The sequence below is a fragment of the Mus musculus genome, chromosome 16 (genome assembly GCF_000001635.26).
Source record: "Mus musculus strain C57BL/6J chromosome 16, GRCm38.p6 C57BL/6J".
In the NCBI taxonomy this organism is placed as follows: Eukaryota; Metazoa; Chordata; class Mammalia; order Rodentia; family Muridae; genus Mus; species Mus musculus.
In genome coordinates, this window is record NC_000082.6 from 70,338,314 (window position 1) to 70,360,640 (window position 22,327).

General features: G+C 38.7%; 1 protein-coding gene across 1 annotated transcript in view; it reads left to right on the forward strand.

The window, feature by feature from the left end:
- Positions 1-22,327, forward strand: part of Gbe1 (glucan (1,4-alpha-), branching enzyme 1) — a 255,772-nt gene that overhangs the window by 24,365 nt on the left and 209,080 nt on the right. The gene's annotated exons all lie outside the window — the stretch shown is intronic.

Below are 22,327 nucleotides of genomic sequence, written 5' to 3' on the forward strand. Positions count from 1 at the left end.
ATCTATCTATCATCTATCTATCGTTGTCTGAGTCAGGGTTTTGCTTATGCATGCAGAGCAGATCTCAACCTCATAGTCCTCTACCTCAGCCTCCTGAGTGCTGGAATCACTGGAGTGTGTTACTATGGGCTGACCCTCAGGAAATTAACTCTTGGTTGAATTTGTATCACTGTGAGTCCAATAGATGGCCGCAAGATGCATTTAATTTTTAGACGTTTTCCATAATGATTTATTATGGAATGGTAACGCTTTAGGCAGACCCAGTGCAGTCTTAAACTGCCATTCACTAACAGAGGACAAAAAAATGATAGCCAATAGTACAATCCTGTCTAAATTCAGAACTTTGGACTCCTTTTAAGATCTGCAGAAAGCAACAATAGAGGTTACCAAAACATCCTCTTATTTTTTTGAAATATTAGTTTTTGAGTATTTCATAATGTGCATACATTGAAATGTGATTATATACAGTTCTCTTCCCCATGTCTCTTTCCAACTTACCCTAACTCCTCCCAATAGTTTCCCTCGTATTCATTTCCTCCTCCTTCTTTTCTACGTTCTCCACCTCCTCCTCCACCACCTCCTCCTTCTCTTCCTCTTTCTCCTCTTTCTTTTTCTTCTTTGATAACTCACTAACTCTTATTGGTCCTGTCTATATGTAGATAGGTATGGGACCAACCACTAGAACACTGGAAAAAGACCACTTACCACACCTTCAAGGGGAAATGATTCTCTCTCTTGTAGCTGTATAAACTGCCATTGGCTCCTAAGTGAGGTGGCAGGTGTGGAAATGAAATATGAAAATCCATATGAAAATTTTGGCTGTCTTATCTGTTGTAGTTTTTGTGCAGGTGGCCATAGCTAGTGACAGAGAGGCTCTTCTTTGCAGCGCTCAGTGGCCACTGCCATGATGCTGCACCGGTGAAAGCACAGAAGAGGCTTAAGTTGTCATCCTTAAATAGTTTGTCTATCTCCCCACTCCATTGCAGTGTAGGGGCTATAGGACAGGAAGAGTGCCATCGATTACTGTCATATAGACATGGCACAGTTGTTGCACTCATGGCTTGCTAGTTTTGTGGATCGATCTTAGAGGACACTTATCAATGGTGTCCTTTGTGGTATATTTTTGTGATTTAGTGGCAACATGACCATTTTCTCTATCTCCATCAAGACATGGTACATTGGGATGTTAATCATCTGAATATCTTGAACCTATCATCCATGTCCTGTATATCCATAGACAGAATGATACCTTTGGACCTGTTGGACCACATGCAGTAGTGAGTAGCCTAGAAAGAGGTCTTAGCAAGACTCACAAATTCGAGGCGGTGGTTGCTAAGCGCTGAGCTATGAAGATGCTAGGTATTTTGTAAGCCTTAATTTAGAAACACAACAAAGTACTAGTTCAACATCTTATAGTCTATAGGTTTTATTTTCCTCTAATGTCTGATCTATATATAAGAAAAATAAAACCACCCACTTTAAAGAAGTTACTATCAAACTTCTGACATATGAATTTCTTCATAGCTTTTTGACATGAGTTTATGTTTAAATTGTGGTTTCTCTTAATTGAAGGTCTTTAATGAGACAGTAAATATAGAAAATTAAATATACATTGTATACATATATACTCACAAAAATTAACATAGCACTTAAAATACATCTATAGCTTAATCAATTTTATGTAAAACCAAAAACGAATTTTAGAAATAACTTAACACTTCTAATCTTGCTGTTGTACAAGTAGAATAATTTTAGTAAAATAATAGATGATGCTAGATAATCAGCTTTACAGGAAAATTCCCAAAATTCATTTACTCTTTGTTCTAGAAAAGAAACCAGCCATGGTTGGAATCTGGGAAATTTCTGAGATTCCTTCAAGGAATCTTTGTTCCTGTTCACGAAAAGCATTTGGCTTCCATTTAATGTTCCTCTTCTCTTCAGCATCCACACCCTCACTGGCCCCAAGTTAAAAGTTTCTTTTCTGAGCAAACTAAATTTTTAAAAGATCTTTTGTTCTGATTTTCTGTTTCCAAGTCTCACAGTTTATGTTTTAGAAAATAGCTAACAATACTCATGGGAAAGTCTGAAGGTCCTGCTGCCTTTGAATTCCCTCTGCTAGGCTGTCACCTTTGAACTTAGTTTTTCAAAGACCTCAAGGGCATTGGCTAAATGCAGAAGTGTTTATTCCCAAAACTTAACATGATGGCCTCTAATCCTGTGTCTAAAGGTGTTCGGTGTTCGCACTCAGCAAAGTCTTTACTGTTTGTATTCTGAGCTTCAACTAGAACCTCCCTTTAAGCTTGGCTGATTTAAGCATTCTAAGCTTTTTCTAGCTTGTTTCAAATGTCCCCAAATTCCTCCCACACATCACCTTTAAAGGTTTTCTGAAGTGCTTGGACAGGTATGGTAACAGAAACAGCAGCACTGCTCAGTACCAGTTTTGTATATTAAACACATTCCGTCACTGCAACAACATGTCTGGGTTATACCACCTAAAGGGAGGAGGGCTCCTTTTGTCCATTGCTTCAACCAGTCCTGGCTCTGGTCTGTTACTCCCAGGCCTGTGATGAGTGAGTTTGACAAATATGGTGAGATGCCTGTACCAAAGCAAACCACTTTCCCTTGACAGACAGAGACAGACATAGTGAGAAGTGTTTGGGGGAAAGATGTTCTTTCCTAAGGCACAGCCCAAGTGACCTATGTGCTCTCACAAGGTCTTTCCTATTGATGAATTTAGCCTACCAGCCGAAGACCAGGTCTTCAAAGCATTAGACTTTCTTGGGGATACTGCATAGCCAGGCTTTAACAGTCCTGGGGGCTGCTTCTCCAGTGACGTTGTTTCTGTTCTCATAGGCATTCCTGCAGACATTAGGAACACAAAAACATCTCTGAGGATAAAGGATCTTAGACTTCAGGATGTGAAGAGGAAACAGATGGCACACAAAACAGTATTTAGAAAATTACTTAGGAGAATAATCTTAGTATGGCACAGTGGGTCATTTCAAATGCTTAACTTTCGAGTTATCATTTCTAATGCTGAGAGATTAGTCCATCTAATTCTGGAAGTCAACTGCAGGAAGGGTGTGTGGAGAATAAGTGTTCCTCCCCTTCCCAGGCCCTACTAAAGCTGGAAGTCTATTGATATTATCCTTTCAGGCTTGGGTTCCTAGGGCTGAGGACCTCATATAGAATGATAGAAAATGAGACCGAGGGACATGTGAAAGATGCTTGACACAGTCTGCTCACTTCGCCTCATGGCCCATGTTCCTTTTCTTTTCCAAGGTAAAAAAAAAAAAAAAAAAAAAAAAAGTACAATCCCAACTTTGATGATATGTTAGAGTTCTGTAAATCACCTTGTAATTGAGTGTTGTCAGAGACCTGGTACCCTACCCGAAACATAAGACTAGCTACTCCAGTCTTCATACAACATAGTCTGAGACAAAAAGTGAGATGGATTGTGAAAGAACCTAGTGGAGAAACCCCCACTCAACTCTCGATTTGGTGTGCACCCAAGAATCATGAACAGAACAGAACGCCTTGATGTAAATACACGAAGTAGTTTAATGACAGAGCTCCGGACCAACATGCATCTTACACAGGAGATAACAGATGTCAGCCTCGAGGCTCAAAAGTTAGGGTTTTTTTATGGAAGAAAAAGGGATAGGGGTGCGGGGAATTTCAACAAAGGTATGGGATTGGCTCATTCAAACATTAACAGAAAGATTACATGTCAGCAAAAGAGCATCAGGACTTTGTTCATGTGGGCTGGGGGCTTATCTTTGTTCACATAGCATCCAGTTGAATGACTTTACCCGGTGTCAAGGGGCAATAGACAGAGGGGAGGTTTCGGCCAGATGGTGTTGACTCAGACAAGATAGCCCTGCTTGTGTCCTTGCATTCCTTCAATTGAACGGCCCACAGTTGGAACAGGCCCATCTCTGTGGATGAGCCTCAGACTCAGTTTATAATTACTAATGTTTCTATATTGGCTTTCTGAAGCTGCATGTGAAGAGACCTGTAAAGCATGGCTTGGTCCCTGTTTTGTTTTTTGTTACATTTCTCTGTATTTCTTAGGGATAAGGGGCCCCCTTCCCCCGCCACATTCCTCTTTAAGGAGTTAGAATGTATGTGTGCTGCATATTCCTTTTCTGTTATTCGTAACCTGATGGTCTTAACCCTACACTAGACTTCTCATTTACTGTTTGCCACATCTTCTCTGTCTAGTTCCTTTTGTTACTACTTTGCCCGTTTTATATTTAGGAGAAATTTGGATGACACGATTCTGCATTATTCTGATATCCATCTTTGTTAGGATAGATGTATGGCCAGGGTAATTAGGATGCTTATGAATATAATTAGAATAAATCAGCTCTTCTTGCATTGTCGTGGTTCTACTGCGCGCCTACCCATACAGTTCCTACAGCAGAAATTACTATTTTTTTTTCTACAAACTTGAAATTACTTTTGATACACTTAATTATGTTTAAGATGACAGTTGCTTTTGTTTCTATAATATGCATGCAGATGAGATTATTGTTCGAAGAGACATTTTAAAATTCAGACAGTTTGACATTGTCTTCTTTCCTCTTCAGAATTGTTGAGTCCCTCGGTTCATTTGCAATACTTTATAACACTTATGATGCTATATATATGTATATACAAATAAGCTAGATACCATCAGGAAAGAATTATTTGTTATAAAGGCAGTAATTGGGAGAGTAATTGCTAATTGGATAGAACTGGTTGATAAGATTCTAAATAGGGACTATGTCATCATTTTTGAAAATCATTTTTTCTTTGTAACTGGGTGTCAGTGTTAGTGAAAGAAGGCTATATAAGAATTTGTTGCTTAGGAGGCCGTCAGGATAGGCTGGAGTTATGAGAAAGCAAATGTCACTTCAATTTATTTAGCATGAATTCATCATCAAAAATGAGCTTCGAAGTACAGTGTCTACATTTTCCTTATTTTTTTTCCCCAAGTTTTATTTTATGTTGACATTCAGATTCTTCTTTGTTGACATTCATACTCATTTTAGCTTGAAATCTGTTAAAAGTTTGTTTGTTTTTTTCCCCTAGATTGGACAGATTCTATTGAAGACTTGTCGTTGTGTTACCTGTTGATTGCTGCCTGATAGCCAGTTATAATTCTTTATCTGGAAACATTCGAATGTAAACATTTAAGTTTAGCAAGTCTGTATTGATACCACTTAGGCAATCTGTCACTTGGTTAATCACCATGCATTGGCTTACCAATCCTCCAGCAATCATCTGATAATGAGCGATCCCCTCATGGTAAATTAGTCTACTGTGACTATTTAGTTTGTTCTCAAATAAGAGTTTAGACCTCTGGTCTTTTTTTCAGCGTGCTATGGAATGCATTATTTGAAGGGACTGAAGCATGTGCTATCTGTAAAACTTCTATGAGGAAGTTTTGCCTAGGAATGAATTATATTTGTAATTTTGTTAGAGAAATCAACCATCCTGACCATTCATTTCCTCGGTTCTGTTAAATGTTACCACAGACATATTTCTTCCTCATGGAAAAGAATACAATTTGCAGCCCTCTCCATCGTAGCTATAAACTCACTTCTCCATCCCTCATTACTACAGGGTCTAGCTAGACCGGACTATTTAGGTGCTCCACAGCTAACCAAGCAAGTATCTTCAGCTATGAACAGTGAAGGCTGTGACATTTGGAATAATGGCTTTGTTGGTACAGGCAGGCAACACAGCTTATAAGTGTGTGCCGTGTGTCCCAGTGTTGCCTGGCACCTTCCTTATATAGCTCTTCTGTGTATAACCCCTTGAGTGGTCTCTCATTCTGCTTGTTCTGATAGAAACGTCTTGAAAAGAAAACAAAGGCTTAGCCCAGAGATGGGATACTTTCATATATAATCTGAATGCATCTCTGAGTGTCCTGAGGTCACTTTTAGTAAAGCAAAGAAGCAAGCAAGCAATGAGTCAAAATAACATCAGTGTTAATAAAATAGCCCTCACTAAACAAAAGCAAAAAACTCTAGAGGAGACATATTGACAGAGGTTATAACCATGAAAGGAGAACTATGATGGTATTAGAAATAAACACACTTAAATTTTACCAAATGTAGAATATAAGATACAAACAAACAAAAAAAAATAGGAAAGAAAAAATAAAAAGAAGAACACATTCCTCTGATAAGTTTAAGTAACCTCCAGTAAGAAGGGATCTATGAATGGGTAAACATTTACAACAGTTTGGGGTACATGGAGGAAAATGTATGTATTTATATGCCTGTTCATGATCACTGTCTCCAGAAATTGAGCCCAGCAACATGTATTTTGACAAGCATCTCACATGCTATGATCTTGGCTAACATTCCTGTCGAGCCAAATACAGTCATTGGGGTGTTTTGTAAACAGTGATCCTTGCACTGGAGGATTTACACAATGCTTGTCTAGCATTAGTGTCAGCACTTGGCTTTTGAACATTTATTCATGAAGACATACTCACTTTCCCCCAGACCTTAGATTTGCTTCCTTTTAAGAAATTTAATTTTTGCTAACATTTTTATGTATTCAATGAAGTCATTAAATAAGTGTTTGCTCCCTTAATGTGTTATGGTTCCACAAGGGTTTTGAAACTGTTATAGGGATTGAAGATGCCAAACAAGGAAATTTTGCAATATTTTTTTTTCTAGAGAAAAGTCCTATTTGTTTATTTATTTATTTATTTACTATTCTGATAAAACTCGTGGTTCTCTTTTATGTTTACAAGGATGTTAGGGTAGGTGACTGTCAAAATAATCTACTTGTTTTTTTTTTTTTTTCCATTTTTTATTAGGTATTTAGCTCATTTACATTTCCAATGCTATACCAAAAGTCCCCCATACCCACCCACCCCCACTCCCCTGCCCACCCACTCCCCCTTTTTGGCCCTGGCACATCTTGCTAGCACAGAGCTGCAGGAAAGAAGTGGGGAAGAGTATATTAATGAATGTACTGTAGTTGAGAGCATCTTCATCTTCCGTGTTAAGAAAATTAATAAGGAAATGGTGGTAAGCACACTTTAATGTGGTTTTAGATCTATTTCTTCCAGAAATGCCCTATGTAACATATTCTAAGGGAATGCATTTGTATTTCCAGCAGAATAAGTCTTTTGTTGCGTTCAGGCTTCTCTCAATTACAGCCATGCTCACTGAAGCAGCGCACAAGTTAGGATGGAGCCTGGTGGAGAAAAATACCAAGCATCCTTTTCTTTGCAGTTGTTAAGCTGCCGGGTTCTTGATGGATACAATTATTACTCAAGGGTTGACTCTGGTAACAAGTTAAAAAGGGAGCAAAACTGAAGCTCGGGGTTTCCCAAGGATTAGAAGTACAAACAACTCAGGAAGGAGAACAAGGCTACATCTCCAGCTTTGATGCTGAACTTGATTTGCGAGGCGGAATGCCAAATGCTTTTCCTAGCAGGTGAGAGCGAGAGGTGAGCAGCTAGATTGACTGCCCTATGCATAATTACACCGCAGCCTCTCCCTCTTCCCTGGCAAGTTTTACATAGAAACAGTGTTGCTCTTGAGGATGCAGAGCCTGCTCTGGTGGTAACCAGCCTTGGAGCAGAATGAGCTGCCCATGCTCCGGTGCCCCTGATCTCTTAGTATTTATTGTTTTGTAAGGATGTTTTCGAGAATGCTGCTGAAGGCAGAAGACGACGACGAAGACGGGGAAGTAGGCATTGAAGCAAACAATAATAAAATAGATCTGTCACGGCGGATTTTTATGTGTAACGGGCAGTGAAGTAATTTAAGATACACTTCACCATTTGTTTGTTTGTTCACGGAAAACCTGTGAGGTGACTAAAACGGTCTGTTCACTTGTCCTGTCCCTGTTGCGTTGTAGTCTCGTCTCCGTTGTTTTTCCCTGATTCAGAGCTGAGACTACGCGTGTCTGCGGTGAAGTGGAGTTCGCGGTTTGAGAGTAGCTCAGGGACTCCATGGGGTTTTACAACATGTCATATCCCCGAGGGAATGATGACGCAAGAGAAAAGTTCAAGGGATATTTTACTTCTAGGGTCTTCTAATATTCAGGTTCCACATTAGATTTGAGTTTTAAGTAGACTAGGCATTAGGACTGTATACACACCTAGATGGTAGGTGTGCACATGAGTTTAGACTCAGACCTTGGAAACAAAGCTTTCTTTTGAGTGGAAATAAATAGTTGAAAGGCTTGGAGGAAGTGAACCCAGGCAGAGTCAAGCATCGTTCAGTTTTCACAGGCCTCATTTCATTGGTGTGACCCATGCTAGTGAGTCCTACTCCTAAACCGAGTCAGGACTTTAAAAATTACTACAGTTGATGTGTATCTGTGTGAGTTAATGTTGAAGTCTACCATGACCAGATAACTCTGAGCTTGGCTCAAAATCGAGGACTGCCTTTACCAACAGGGCTGCCCCTTCTTTGACCTTGTCTGGGGATCCAGACCTTAGCAGACTTCCAAGTTCAACTTCTTTTCAGATAAGAACCTTCCCTGCAAATTCCTGGAATGCCTGTCCATACAAATGAGGCATTCGAAGTACTTTCAACTCTAGCCAGTGATCTTCACTTACTCTGAAAACTCCTTCCCACCTGCCAGAGTTCATATATAGACCTTTCCACCCCGAATAATGTATATGCTTACAAGCGTATCCCAATAAAGCTATGTGCACAAGCTAAGATGGTCTAAGAGATCTGTTTCACTGAAGATGGTCAGAGAAGGCCCTCCTTTCTGTTCCTTCCCCTCTTCCCCACTCCCAGCCAGACTGGGATCCTGCAGACCCCACCAATTGCAGACTCTACTTCCAGCCTGGTGTGCAGGGTGTGTAGCCATGTCTGCACACCCTGAGAGTGATGAAGCAGAGAATACAGAACCGCATTTGGTCCCCACACCCATCCCACATATGTGCCTGAGTATATGGGTGAGCATCATGTGCATGCATAATAAACTCTTAGACATCAGAAAAGGGCATTGCATCTTCTGGAACTTGAGGTATAGGGGGTTGGGAGTGTTCTTGTGGGTGCTAGGAACTGAACCAGGATCCTTGGTGAGAGAGTAGTAAGTGTTCTGAACTTCTGAGCTGTCTCTTCACTCCACAGTCAGGGCTTTCATTACAATTATTTGAACAGCTTTTTGTCAAAGTAGCCAATAGAAAATATGCTAACTCTTTAAGCTTTAAGATTTTTAAAATAAATATTAAAAATAATATAAATGTTTCTGTAATTTACATCATGCTCCTTTTTTGCATGGTTATACTAGAAAAATAGGAACTAGAGATAAAAATAAAGGAAAACTTGCTCAGTTATATTCTGTTAGAAAATATTCAGATAACTTTGTTTCTATTGTATGTTTCTATATCTAAATATACAACAACGTTTGAAGTTAGTTCACCATTCATGTTGCAGTATAGATGAACCTTGTATGTTACTAAATATAGATGTAACACTTGCTGGTATCTCATGTATGAATGTCATATACATATTCAATAAAACCATATCTGTGCTATGCATGGACAGTGCTCAGTAACTAGAACTTATTATGCAGAAGTATTAATTCTAGCTGCAAATTTTTCCCATAAGAACTTTGAGAATTATTAAAAGTGATTTGACATTGAGATGAATTAATCACTGTTACAAGTCATTATTTTGAGAACTACTATTTTTAAAGATTCTTTAACATAAAGTTCAAGAGATTCTCTTTTAAAGTTCCGTTGCTAGCAATAATTTTCCGAGGAATCTTGGTCAAATAAGTTAACTTTTTTGATCCCTGCCGTTCTCCATAGTTTCAGTAAGGTAGAGTTTATTCCAATACAACAGTAAGGGAATTAAGTAAGATATTATTTACAGAGCACTCAGTATCATGTTGGGTGCATAGTAAATATTCAACAATAGATAACAACTCTCAGCGAATTGACTCTTGATTAAGACAATTTCTTCTCTTTCCAGCATTCCATGGTCAAACTTCCTGACAGAACCTTTTGTTTGTACTCACCACCTTAAAGAATTTTGTACAAAAGAGTGAAAATATAAAATTGAAAACAAATAAGCAAACAAAATCTCTTTGGCTTCGGTACACATATATCTGTTTGTGCAGGTTAGCTTTTGTCAGCTCGACAACAAACCTCTGTGTTTTGGGGAAGGAGACTCTCAACTGAGGAATCACCTCCAATAAGTTGGTATGTGATGTGTACTTGGGGCACTTGTTTTGATTGCCAGTGATTGTAGGAGGGCCCAGCCCACTGTGTGCAGTGCTAGCCCTGAGTACATGGCCTGGGTTGTAGCAGAAAGTAAGCTGAACGTGTGGTGGAGAACAAGGCAGTATCCAGCACTCCTCCAAGGTCTATAGTTCCTGCTTCTAGCTTCCTGTCTTGTGCTGTTGTCATGGCTTCCCTGGATAATGAGCTGTAACTTCTAAGATGACTGATGGATGTCTTTTACTTCTCTGATTGGTTTCTGGTCGTGGTGTTTATCTCTGCTGCAGAAATCATTTTAGAAGATCAATAAAGAATTTAGAATATTAAATGATTGTACTGTTTTGCAAGACTGGCCTTAGCTTTTTGTGAACCTAACCTTGGGAAGGTTGACCTCCAGTTGTGGGTAGGTTATAGGAATTCTAGTTTTGTTATTAATAGGGTATAGTATTAATTGCCAGTATTACTCTGAGTTTTGTCAGTATACTTTGGAAACACAATGGTAGGAAATTCTTGCCCATGAGTAACAGGTATTCTTGCTGTATTTATAACTCTATCTTACTGATGTTAAAAAGACTACTGAATTATTAATCATGGCCTTTTTAAGGAGCAAATTTGGTACTACATGAATGGAATTTAATTTGGAGTTTTTTTCCAAATCTGTGTCTAGTATAGGGTCTTTGTTTTAGTTGGTAATTTATTATAGGCACTCTTGGTAATATGGTAAATCAAATTTATAAATGTTATTCTCTATCCACATTGTGTTATCAACTGTGAAAGAATGTTTCCTGACAACATTGCAGTACTTATTCTTAATCCCAACTTGGGTATAAATTGAAAGCAGGGTATGTGTTTTGGGAGACATACGTACGGGCCACTCCTTACCTGTGCTTTCAAGGCTATTACATTTGTACTGTATTAGGTCATTAGTTGTCTAATGAAATTATTGAGGTGTATATCCGTGACATATGAATTGGCGATACAATGTGGTTTTTATAGATATATGTGTAAAGCTTGGAATTTTATCTCTCTCTTTTTTTTAAGATTTACTTATTTATTAGATGAAAGAACACTGTAGCTGTCTTCAGACACCCCAGAAGAGGGAGTCAGATCTCATTATGAATGATTGTGAGACATCATGTGGTTGCTGGGATTTGAACTCGGGACCTTCAGAAGAGCAGCCAGTGTTCTTAACCACTGAGCCATCTCTCTAGCCTGAAATTTTATCTCTTAAAAGAATTCTTGCTATATATATATATTTAGTGAGTGAATGAATATGAATGCTGTTCAATATCTATAGTTTTGAAGTAGACAGGATTTTGAAGCTTTCACCTCCCATTGTAAAGGTAAAAAACAGTTTTTCGATAGACCTTTGCTGTTTCATAATATGTTCTAAAAGATGTGTTTTCACATTGGATGTCAATGTATCTGTATCAAAATATATCTCTTGGCATTTTTGATGTTATAATAATAATAAGATGTGTCTGTGCTATTATCAAATTGAAAATTGGTACACTGATACTATTTCTAAAAAAAAAAAAAATCCTCAGGCCTTGGGGGGGGCGCGGGGAGGGGCTGGAGCTGGAAAATCTCCAAAGTTCAAACCGATAACTGACTGATTATAGCTTAGTAAATTCTTGAGTAAGGTTGGATAAGTGCCAGTATGCACAGAAGTTCTGATGACACGGGAAGGAAGTTACTGTTTGTTGGTTTTATTCTCCTGAACAAGAGGTCGAGACACTCTGTTAGAGTGCTATACAGGGCTAAGTATAGCTCCGGGTTTGTTGACTATCAAAACAGTGTTCTAAACTGGGCGTGGTGGTGCACACCTTTAATCCCAGCACTCAGAGGCAGAGGCAGGCGAATTTCTGAGTTTGAGGCCAGCCTGGTCTACAGAGTGAGTTCCAGGACAGCCAGGGCTACACAGAGAAACCCTGTCTCGAAAAACACCAAACCAAACCAAACCAAACCAAACCAAACCAAACCAAACCAACCAACCAACCAAACAAAAAACCAACCCAAAAACCAATTCAAAACAAAACAGTGTTCTAGCTATACACTAAATGATTACAAAAGCAGTGTGCCCCCCTTACAGTGTGATTCAGACTTATTACGGTATCCCCTCCCAATATAAAGTTCATGGGTAATTAAAGGCGTCACCAGTGTGGCAACCATACTTTGTGGCTTTTTTTTTTTTAATTATTAACCATAGTTAATAGTGCATGCTCATGTTTTTCGGGTGATATTCATGGTGATTTTTTTGTTGATCATATATATGTGTATGTATATATATATATATATATATATATATATGTATATATATATATATACATATATATATATATATGTATATATATATATATATATCACTCTTGTAGCAGATTTTTTTCTTCATTCAATTTATTGAAACATTTAACCATATTAATTGAGTAATTCTTTACAGGTTAAGTCAAAAAACCATAAACTATAGAACTTGATATTACAAACTATAGTTTTTCTGGAGGCAAAGATCCCATATTTACTTCAGTTTCATCAACCTACTAAGAACTTGAGGAGCTTGGCTCAAACCGCTTACCTTCCTTAGTTTCCCCAGTATCCCTGCCCTATCCTGCTTCATCCTCAAGCTCAATAAAGTGACATGGGTGGTTCCCGACAACAGTGCCTGGGCTACAGTGATGGCTCTGGAAAGTGTCCATTCATAAAACATTGGGGTAGTTATCTTTTCCATTCATAGAATATTCTTATTCTTTTATTTACTATTCCTTTTACATTCTCTCTTTTATATATTTATAAAACAGTATTTATAAGACTGTGTACACACACACATACACACACATGTGTGTGTGTGTGTATGTGTGTGTGTTTGTGTGTGTGTGTTATATTCCAGTTGTCTTGGGATACATGTTTACTCTCTTGGTTGGATCAATGTGTTATACAACTAAGAATTAAAGAAACTCGGAGTATGGATTATGCACTGTTAGACCTGCATGTGGTGTTTCAATTTTAAGAAAGAGAAGCCCCCAACCTTCATGTTGATTTTCCTTAAGGTCATATGGCAGGTGTTATGCCTAGGCTATGTGTCATTTGAGTCATTAAAATGTCTCTGTTTTTGTCTTCTATGAGGCGTATAAAGTTTTTGACAGCATTTAAGTAATGTGCCATTCCTATCAAAAGACAGAAAACTATGCACGATTGTTTTTAATCTTTTTATTGGTCCAGCTAAATTCACCATAGGACCAAGATTGGGGCAGGGCTGTGGGAGCTTCGAATTGCTTCTCACCAAGTTGGATGGCCAAGAACTCTCAGGGGCACCACAGACAGTGGTCTGCTGAGTAGAGGGAGGGATCCAGGGCTTCAGAGTCCAGTGCATATAGCTGGTTTTCCCGTTGGATTTCCAAACAAGGAAACCTGAACACAGGCGAGCACACTGCCGTTTGAGCCAAGACTGTTGAAACATGAAGTCAGAATTCTTTGTAGGAATCAGTAGCCTAAAACCATGGTTGCTCATGTTTCAGATTACACAAGAGAAAATAAACGGAAAGGTCAGTTGAACAGTTACAGCTCTGCCCTTTTCCGCGGTAATCAGCTGAGCATGTAGCAGAGACGTGAACAGGAGCGTGACTCGAAGGAGGGGCTGGGAGAGAGGCTGGCAGCTTCTGCTTGCAACAATGGCTGGTGCTCCCAGGTCTGACCAGATGGGCCATCTCCCAGGGTTTACCTTCAGTAATTCTGATTTATTGCAGTCAGAGGATTTTTTTTTTTTCTAGCTAGGCAATCATGTTTTCACTTTGCCAGAAGACCCCAAGAATTTTAATATTGACCATTAATCATATCTTAGAAAACTGCAAGGACAATACATTATTAATTTGCTCACGGCCATGAGACAAGGCACAGTGATTAAAATTAATTTCTACCTACGTTTTGTTAATTTATTATAATTAATTAATCCGTTTAGAAGTCAAAATATGTTTACATTAATGGCTATATAGTAGGTGTTTTCCTGTGTTTCTTCAACCATATAGCATTTATATTCAGTAAGCAGAATTCTAACAATAAATATTTTATAATGAAAAGAAGTGAGTTCTATATGACTTTTTAAAGTAATATCAAGTGGACCTTCTTTAGTAATTATGAATTAAATATGAGTATTTCACTAAAACATGGAGATTTTAGACCTGGAAGGATTTCAGCAGTGGTCTCTAGCTTTTCCTCATGTATGGCTGTGTGCCAGAATTAGGAAAGAATGTTTTACAAACAGCAGCCACTATTTAGTCTCAGGACACTAAGAACAAACAGTTCTCCCCGTTAAAGGGCAAGAGTTTTTGATGGACTTCCGTTTCCTTCTTCCTCCTAAAAATTTTAAATAATTTTGGAATAAGCAAGAGACCATTTTTAAAATGAAGTTTGACTGTGTGGTAACTATGAAAAATTGTTAATGAAATAGCATACGTTTCATAATATCAGAAAGGAAGAAGTTAACTCGTTGTGGTCTTGTGCATTTTATTTATTTTATTTGTGTGTGTGTGTATGTGTGTGTGTGTGTGTGTGAGAGAGAGAGAGAGAGAGAGAGAGAGAGAGAGAGAGAGAGAGAAGAAGGAGGAGGAGGAGGAGGAGGAGGAGGAGGAGGAGGAGGAGGAGGAGGGGGAGGAGAGACAGTAGACAGAGAGGGACAGAGACAGGGAGAGAACCCACGTGCCACAGGCATGTGCATGAGTGCCAGCAGACAGAACATGAGGTCAGAGGCCAACTCTTGGGAATCTGTTCTCTCCTGCCACCCTGTGGGATTCCAGAATCAAACATAGCTTAAGGCTGGCCAGTAACTGTTCTCACTGACTGAGCCATCTCACGTCCCTGAGTAGGAGTTGTTAAAAGTTATATTTTGGAATATAACATTGTTTTGTAATTGAATTAATGTTTAGATTTTGTAAAGCTAAAATCAGTATCATAGAATTGTTTCAGATTTTTGTGATTTCACCTTTTTTTCTGCTTCTTTTTTTTTAAAAAAAAAATTTTATATTGGTTTTCAATGCAAGGTCTCTCTACATATCTACATATCCTCCTGAATGCTGGGATTAAAGGGATGGACTACCACACCTGGCTCTGGCTTTCTGCTTCTTTTAAATATCTTTCTCTTCTCTTCTCTTCTCTTCTCTTCTCTTCTCTTCTCTTCTCTTCTCTTCTCTTCTCTTCTCTTCTCTTCTTTCTCCCTCCCTCCCTCCCTTCCCTCCTCCTTCCCTTTCTTTCTTTCTTTCTTTCTTTCTTTCTTTCTTTCTTTCTTTCTTTCTTTCTTTCTTTCTTTCTTTCTTTCTTCCTTCCTTCCTTCCTTCCTTCCTTCCTTCCTTCCTTCCTTCCTTTCTTTCTTTTTGCCCTTTTTCTTGAAGGAAAATAGGAAATACCACAGAGGGATCTGCAGATGATCTTGTATAGTCAGTAAATTTTATCTTGGATCTTAATATAGAATTGTTTTTTCTGTATTAACTTCAAATGTAGCAATCTTCTTGAATATGATTATCACCAACTGAGTTTATTAGTTATTTCACGGAAAAGGTTATTTAGATATATTACCATTGTGGATTTAACAAATAGGCTTTTATACCTCCATCTCAAAGTATTTATGATGTGAAGGTATAGGGTTTACATTAAAATTTGGGCATATTCCTAGTCTGGACTCTAATGTTATTCCATCAACATTGCTTATACACATCCTGGCAAAGAAGAGGTACTCACTAAAGCTCCAAATTGAGTCTTTGCCATGTCCCAATATTTTTAGGTGTTTATAATACATTAGACTATAGACCAGATATTTTCCCCCTTCTTTGTAAAACACATTCCTACCAGTTCTCTTCCCTTTTTAAAAAAATATTTTCAAATAGGTGTGTGTACACTATCTGTAAGTATATGTATACGGTGCTCTGCCTGTGATTTTGGCACATGCCTGTCACAGTTCACATGTGTAGGTCATAGCATAGCCTTGGGCACCTCTTTTTACCTCGATTTTATTTTAAACGAGATCACTCATTTGTCCCTAAGTATTTGAGGCCAGCTGTCAAGTGAGCTGACTGGGATTACTCTGCCAACATTTCCCATTTCTCCTTAGGACCGCTTGGATTACACAAACACACTACATGACTAGCCCTTATGCTCCTTAAAGAGATGGAAACTCAGGCCCGTAAGTGTGCACAACATTCCCTTTCCTCGGTGAGCCATCCCTTGCCTCCGTCAGCACATTACCTAGCTCATTCCCATGCTTTGCTTTCTGCTTGCTGTTTCCAGCCAAACATAGTCTCATCTCTGCTCAGAGTGGCTATTGCAGGTCAGACATAAAACAGATGCTCACCAAGTGTGTGAGAAGTGGGGTGGCTCTACTTGCCTGTCACCTCTGCTGACATGGTTCCAATTCTGCCATTTCCAGGTAAAAGTCAAGAGCGTATCTTATGGGTGAAGATGGGAAACATTCCTGAAATTGAAATAAAATGTTAACATTTCATGTCATTCTTATTCTCCTTCCTCTTCTGGTGATTCTTTTTCTTCATGATTATTCCCCTTCCTGTTTTCACTTTGATTTTTGTCTGTGCTGGTGTTGCACAGGTCTAAATCCTGCTATGTGCTCATGGTTGCAACAGGAAGTCACATCCAAAAGATAGCGTTTTGTAGTGCTCTTCTCTTCAATATCTGACTTTCGCAGTCTTTTCACCTGCTCTTCTGCCATGCAGCCTGGCTTTGTAGGGTATAATACAGATACCTCAATTATATCCAAATATAGACATCCACTCATAGATATCTGCTTATAGCTTTCTCTTTATAAAGTTAGCTGCTCCAGGTCTTTTGTTACAGTAACATGATGCTGACTCATGCCAACATGCACTATGAAGCCAAAGTTTTAACTATTTTTGATAATCACTTCTGTATAACCGAATTCCAGTGCTTTCATCAGCTTTTGTTTAATAAAGATTTCATTAATTTATAGACCCATAATAGCAAAAAATCATCCTTCTAATTATTACCCTTAAACATTTCTCTGATTACTGGTGGTTTATCTCTATAATTCCAGCATTGTGGAAGCTGATGTATTTGGGCTTCATTATTGTTAAGTATTTGCATTTGATTGAGGGACATAAAATACTCATTCTAAAGTCTTAAGTGCTTAGCTATCATTTGGCAAGCTCAAAATGTAGATACTTTTGTATATTGTGGATATTTTCCCCATAAAAAGAAAATTTCTGCCAAACATCTATGTGATGGTTTGTATATCCTTGGACCAAGGAGTGGCACCATCTGAAGGTGTGCCCTTGTAGGAATAGGTGTGACCTGGTTGGAATGGGTGTGTCACTGTGGGTGTGGGTATAAGATCCTCACCCTAGTTGCCTTGAAGTCAGTCTTCCACTAGCAGCCTTTGGATGAAGACATAGAACACTCAGCTCCTCCTGCACCCTGCCTGCCTGGATGCTGCCATACTCTCACCTTGATGATAATGGACTGAACCTCTGAACCTGTAAGCCAGCCCCAATTAAATGTTGTTTTTTTTATAAGACTTGCCTTGGTCATGGTGTCTGTTCACAGCAGTAAAACCCTAATTAAGACAATCTATATTAATAGTTTTTTAATGTTGCTGTGAGAAGACACTATGACCAAGATAAATTATAGAAAAGTTATTTTGAGCTTAGAGTTTCAGAGGGTTAGCAAATATGACTGCAAAGCTGATGTAGTATATGTCAGACATCTGGAGCAAGAGGAGACAAAGGGAGCCCTGGGAGGTTCCCAAGGCCTTAGAAGCCTCACAGCCTGCTCCCAAGACACATCCCCAACAAGGCCATACCTCCAAGTCCTTCCCAAACAGTTCTACCAACTGGGGTCCATTGAAACACATGAGTTTATGCAGGTCATTTTCATTCAAGTCGACACAGCACCTGAATCAATTTAGTGGTTGGACTCAGTGCTCTTTTGTCTTCTAAGAGCCCAGGCTTTACTGTGTTTCTCTTCAGTCTCTTCCCATTACCTATTAGAAATCCTTCTTTATTATTAATTAATTAATTAATTAAAATTTTACACTCCATATTTTATCTCCCCTCCCCGCCCCTCGCTCCCGTCCACCCTGCAACTATTCCACATGTCATACATCCTCTTGAACCTCTACCTTTGTGCTTCTTCCCTGGGTAGATAATTTCCTCTAGGAAGCAGAAAACAGAATAAAATCTCATAAACTGAGCTCCTGAGGAAGGAACTTCCCCTGAGAGTTTCTTTTATTTTTATGCTCACGTATAAGGTCTTGAGCATGGGTTCTAACTTTTCAGTTAGGTCCTGAACTCCTCTCTAAGATACTTCCGTGGTACTCAGAGCCTTGTCTGAAATTGGAGCATTAATACCGACATAGGATCTGGTGTAAGTTGTCTTCTAGGAGAACAAAGTTTAGCCTGTTCCCCACCCCAACCCACTCCCTACCACTACATTCCTATTTCCTTTTATTTCCTTAGAGTAGCCTCTCTATGGGTTTAATTCATTCAATCAATTTTGTTTTTAACTAGGAGTTTCCCCCAAACCTGTATATTACAGTCAGTCTGGAATACTGAGACCATGCTTACCTGACTGTAATTTTTATGAAATAGATTCTCAGAGACATTTGGAATTTGGGAGCAAAACATAAATGTTTCCTAATTAACATGTACATTAAAGTTTAAACAAGTGGTACAAATGAAAGGAAGCTGCTATGTTTAAAAGAATAGTGATGTACTGCCATTTCCATTTGGAGAAAAGCTATAGCCAGCACCTACTGAGTACCTGCTGGCTGCTGTGGGAAGGATCCCACTGTGCCTTCATCGATCTCCCATGACCTATGAGGTTTCTCTGCATTGAACAGGGCAAGGGAGAGAAGAGGAGAGAACTTTAAGTGGCTTATTCAAGGTCACATACAGAGGCTAAAATAATAAACCTGGACTGATTATTTCTAAAGATGAAGCTGCAGTTATCCTGTGCAGTTACTTCTTCTAATTGTAAGATGAATAACCATAGGAGTAAAACATAGGCACTGCCTTCTTAGGGACAGATGATTTTAGTTTGAGATGTTATTGAAGATACCACTTGGGACCGACAGTGATACATCCTATTGGTTTTATTTTCCTGACCTTGAATAATGTATGTCTCTGTGCCTCTATTTTTTTCATTCTTTTTTTTTTAAAGGTTAATTGATATAGGTTGCATGGGATAGTATTTACAATAATTTTTCATGCCTGTTCAAAATGTGTGGTCCTATATTAACATCATAATATAGTTTTGGTTACCAAAATTTGACCTAGTTTTTAAACACCCTATAAATTCATAGAAAAGATATTAAGGGAGCCAACAGTAGCCTGAGAGGTCATAGGCATGATGAGCTTGCTGTGCCTCCAGGCACTTCCTTTTCTGAGCCTTAGTGATTTCAAAGTGGAATGTACATTCCTGCATCAGAAGCTAAGGGGCTGACCTTGAGGGGAGGCAAACTATTTGGTGAAAGTAATAGAGTGCTATAATCCTGTTTCCATCGAAATTTTTCCAAATGGAGCACTGGAACAGAGTCTTAGCAAATTTATAAGAATGATTTTAAAAAAAGAGAGAGAAAAAGAACTTCTTAAATCTAAGAATTTTGTTTAACCCTTCAAATATAGATTGACAATAAAATGATTATATGTATTTATCCTCTGGACATGTGTGTCTTTAAAAAATAAGTTACTATTTTTCTTTATATTATGATAATTAATTAATTAATTAATTAATATATTTTTGCCCCAAATCCTGATTTCTTTTGTTGGTTGTTTTATATTGTTTAGATAATTTATTGTCTGATAATTCCTTAATGGCATTTGTCCTGAATTAAAGTTTCCTTAAAAACGAATTGAATCTAAAAAAGGGTACTCATGAAATAAAATGCATATAAAGAAGTGGATCTAGAGTGGCTCAGGTTCCTTCTTATTACTGCCAGTGCCGGGTTACCTTGGGCACAAACTTGGTACACAGTCCCACGGTCCCCAGAGGACTGTCCATTCCCTAGGCGCCCTAGCATGCCAAGGATCTTAGGATCACTGGTGAGTAGAACACAACATCTGTTCCAACAACACCAGGAGTGACGTGGACAAGCAGGATTCAGGGATGCAGGAACCCCACCCGAACAGTGGTTCAGGTTCCTTCAGTTGGCACTGGTCTAACCTTGGTCAGTGTATACCATAATCTAGGTGGGTGGGATCTGGCTCTGAGAGCACCATTTCCACCACTCCTGGACCTGTTTGTTGAGTCACTGGCTGACCTTGAACTCAAATTTCTGCCTGCCTTTGTATCTTTCTGACAAAATGGCTCATTAGTTCAGGTGCCTTTCTTATTTTAGGTCCATGAATCCCCTCATACAATTTACATTGTATTTTTATATTTTTACATAGGTGAGAAATTATATAATTTTGAACTCAGCTTTTCAGAGTTCTTTCCCACAGCCTAATGGCTGTCCTGAAGGTCATATTGTTCACCACCTTGCTGAGGAACACCAGATACACGCTTGCCACCTAGACAGTTGCTGTTTCTACTTATGGTGTTATTAACCTTGATGGAAGGGGGATATTTCCAAAAGAGGAGAATAAAGCAAAATATATACATTATACAAACAAGCCTTAAACCTAGCAACTGTCAAATTGGTGGATGCCCAGACCCTGATTGCTCTGGTCTAGGGGCAGGAACTCTGTCATGCTGTCCCTTTTGCATGGCAACATTTGGCAAGGAATCTTGCAAAGGAAAACCAATACCCCCCCCCCCCCGCCCCCCAAAACACAGAAATCCAAACAGTTTTCCTCTTTTCAAATTATAATTTTGGCTATTGTAATTCATCAATTATTTTCTAGCTACACTCCTCTTTCTTTTTTCTTTTCATTTTCTACATTTATTTAGTTTGCCTGTGTGTGTACAGGACTTAACACATCTGACATTCAACCTCTCCTTTCATCATGTAGGTTTCAGGGTTCAAACTCAGGGCAGTTAGTTTGTAGCAGGCAGATTTTTCTCACTGAGCCATTTATCTTTCATTCTTTAGGTCTTTAGTTATATTTGAATTCTGTTCTTGCTATATAGTACCTTAGTTCACATTTTGTTGGGTTCAATTTTAAATTCACTTACTGTTTAACATGAAATTTATACATATTCTGTCTGTTAAACTATGTTCACATTTTTGGTTGTTGCTTGTTTGTTAGTTAGCTTCCCAGATTTTGTATATTGCCTTGTGTATTTCCATGGAATTTCATACTATGTTTCTGGGATTTTATTATTTCCCTATGCCCTATTATTTACAGGAGATACTGAAGAGAAATTCATCTTGTAGTTCTGGAACCTGTACTTTTTACATGAAAAATCAGTGTGCTGGCTAGCTTTATATCAATTTGACACAAAATAGAGTCATCAAGGAGGAAGGAGCCACAATTGAGTCATTGACTTTGTATAATGAGCTGTAGGCAAGCCTACAGGGCATTTTCTTACTTAGTGATTAATGTGGGGAGGACTCAGCCCATTGTGGGTGGGGTCTTCCTGAGCTGGTGGTCTTGATATCTATGAGGCTGAGCAAGCTCTCCAATGGCCTCAGCATCAGCTCCTGTCTCTAGTTCCTACTCTGTTTGAGGGCCTGCCTGACTTCCATCAGTGATGAACAGTGATTTGGAAGGCAAATATACCCTTCCCTCCCTGTGTTGCTATTGGTCATGTGTTTCATTACATTTGAACCCCGAGTTAAGACAGTCTACTTTGTGGTTTGTTCCTTATTTTTACTGTTTTCTTTTTTCAAGTTTGCATCAGATTTAAAGATGAATTAGTGAAAACAAGTAGAGGGTTTTGCTTTGTTTTGTTTTGTTGTTGGATTTATTTATTTTTAAATGCATCAGGAATGAATCTGGAATCCTGAGGAACTAGAGGAGGGTCAGGAGCAGCCATATGCTTGCTGTGCCTATTTAGTTTGGGGATCATCAGTTTCACTTCATGCCTACTGGCTTTTGTGATTTGACATTGTTCTTTCAGTGGTCAGATGATTTAGAGTAAGGACAGACAAACTACAGCCCACGGGTCAAATTCAACCTGTCATCTCCCATATTTGTAAATACACAGTTATTGGAAACAAGCAAGCCTTTCATTAAC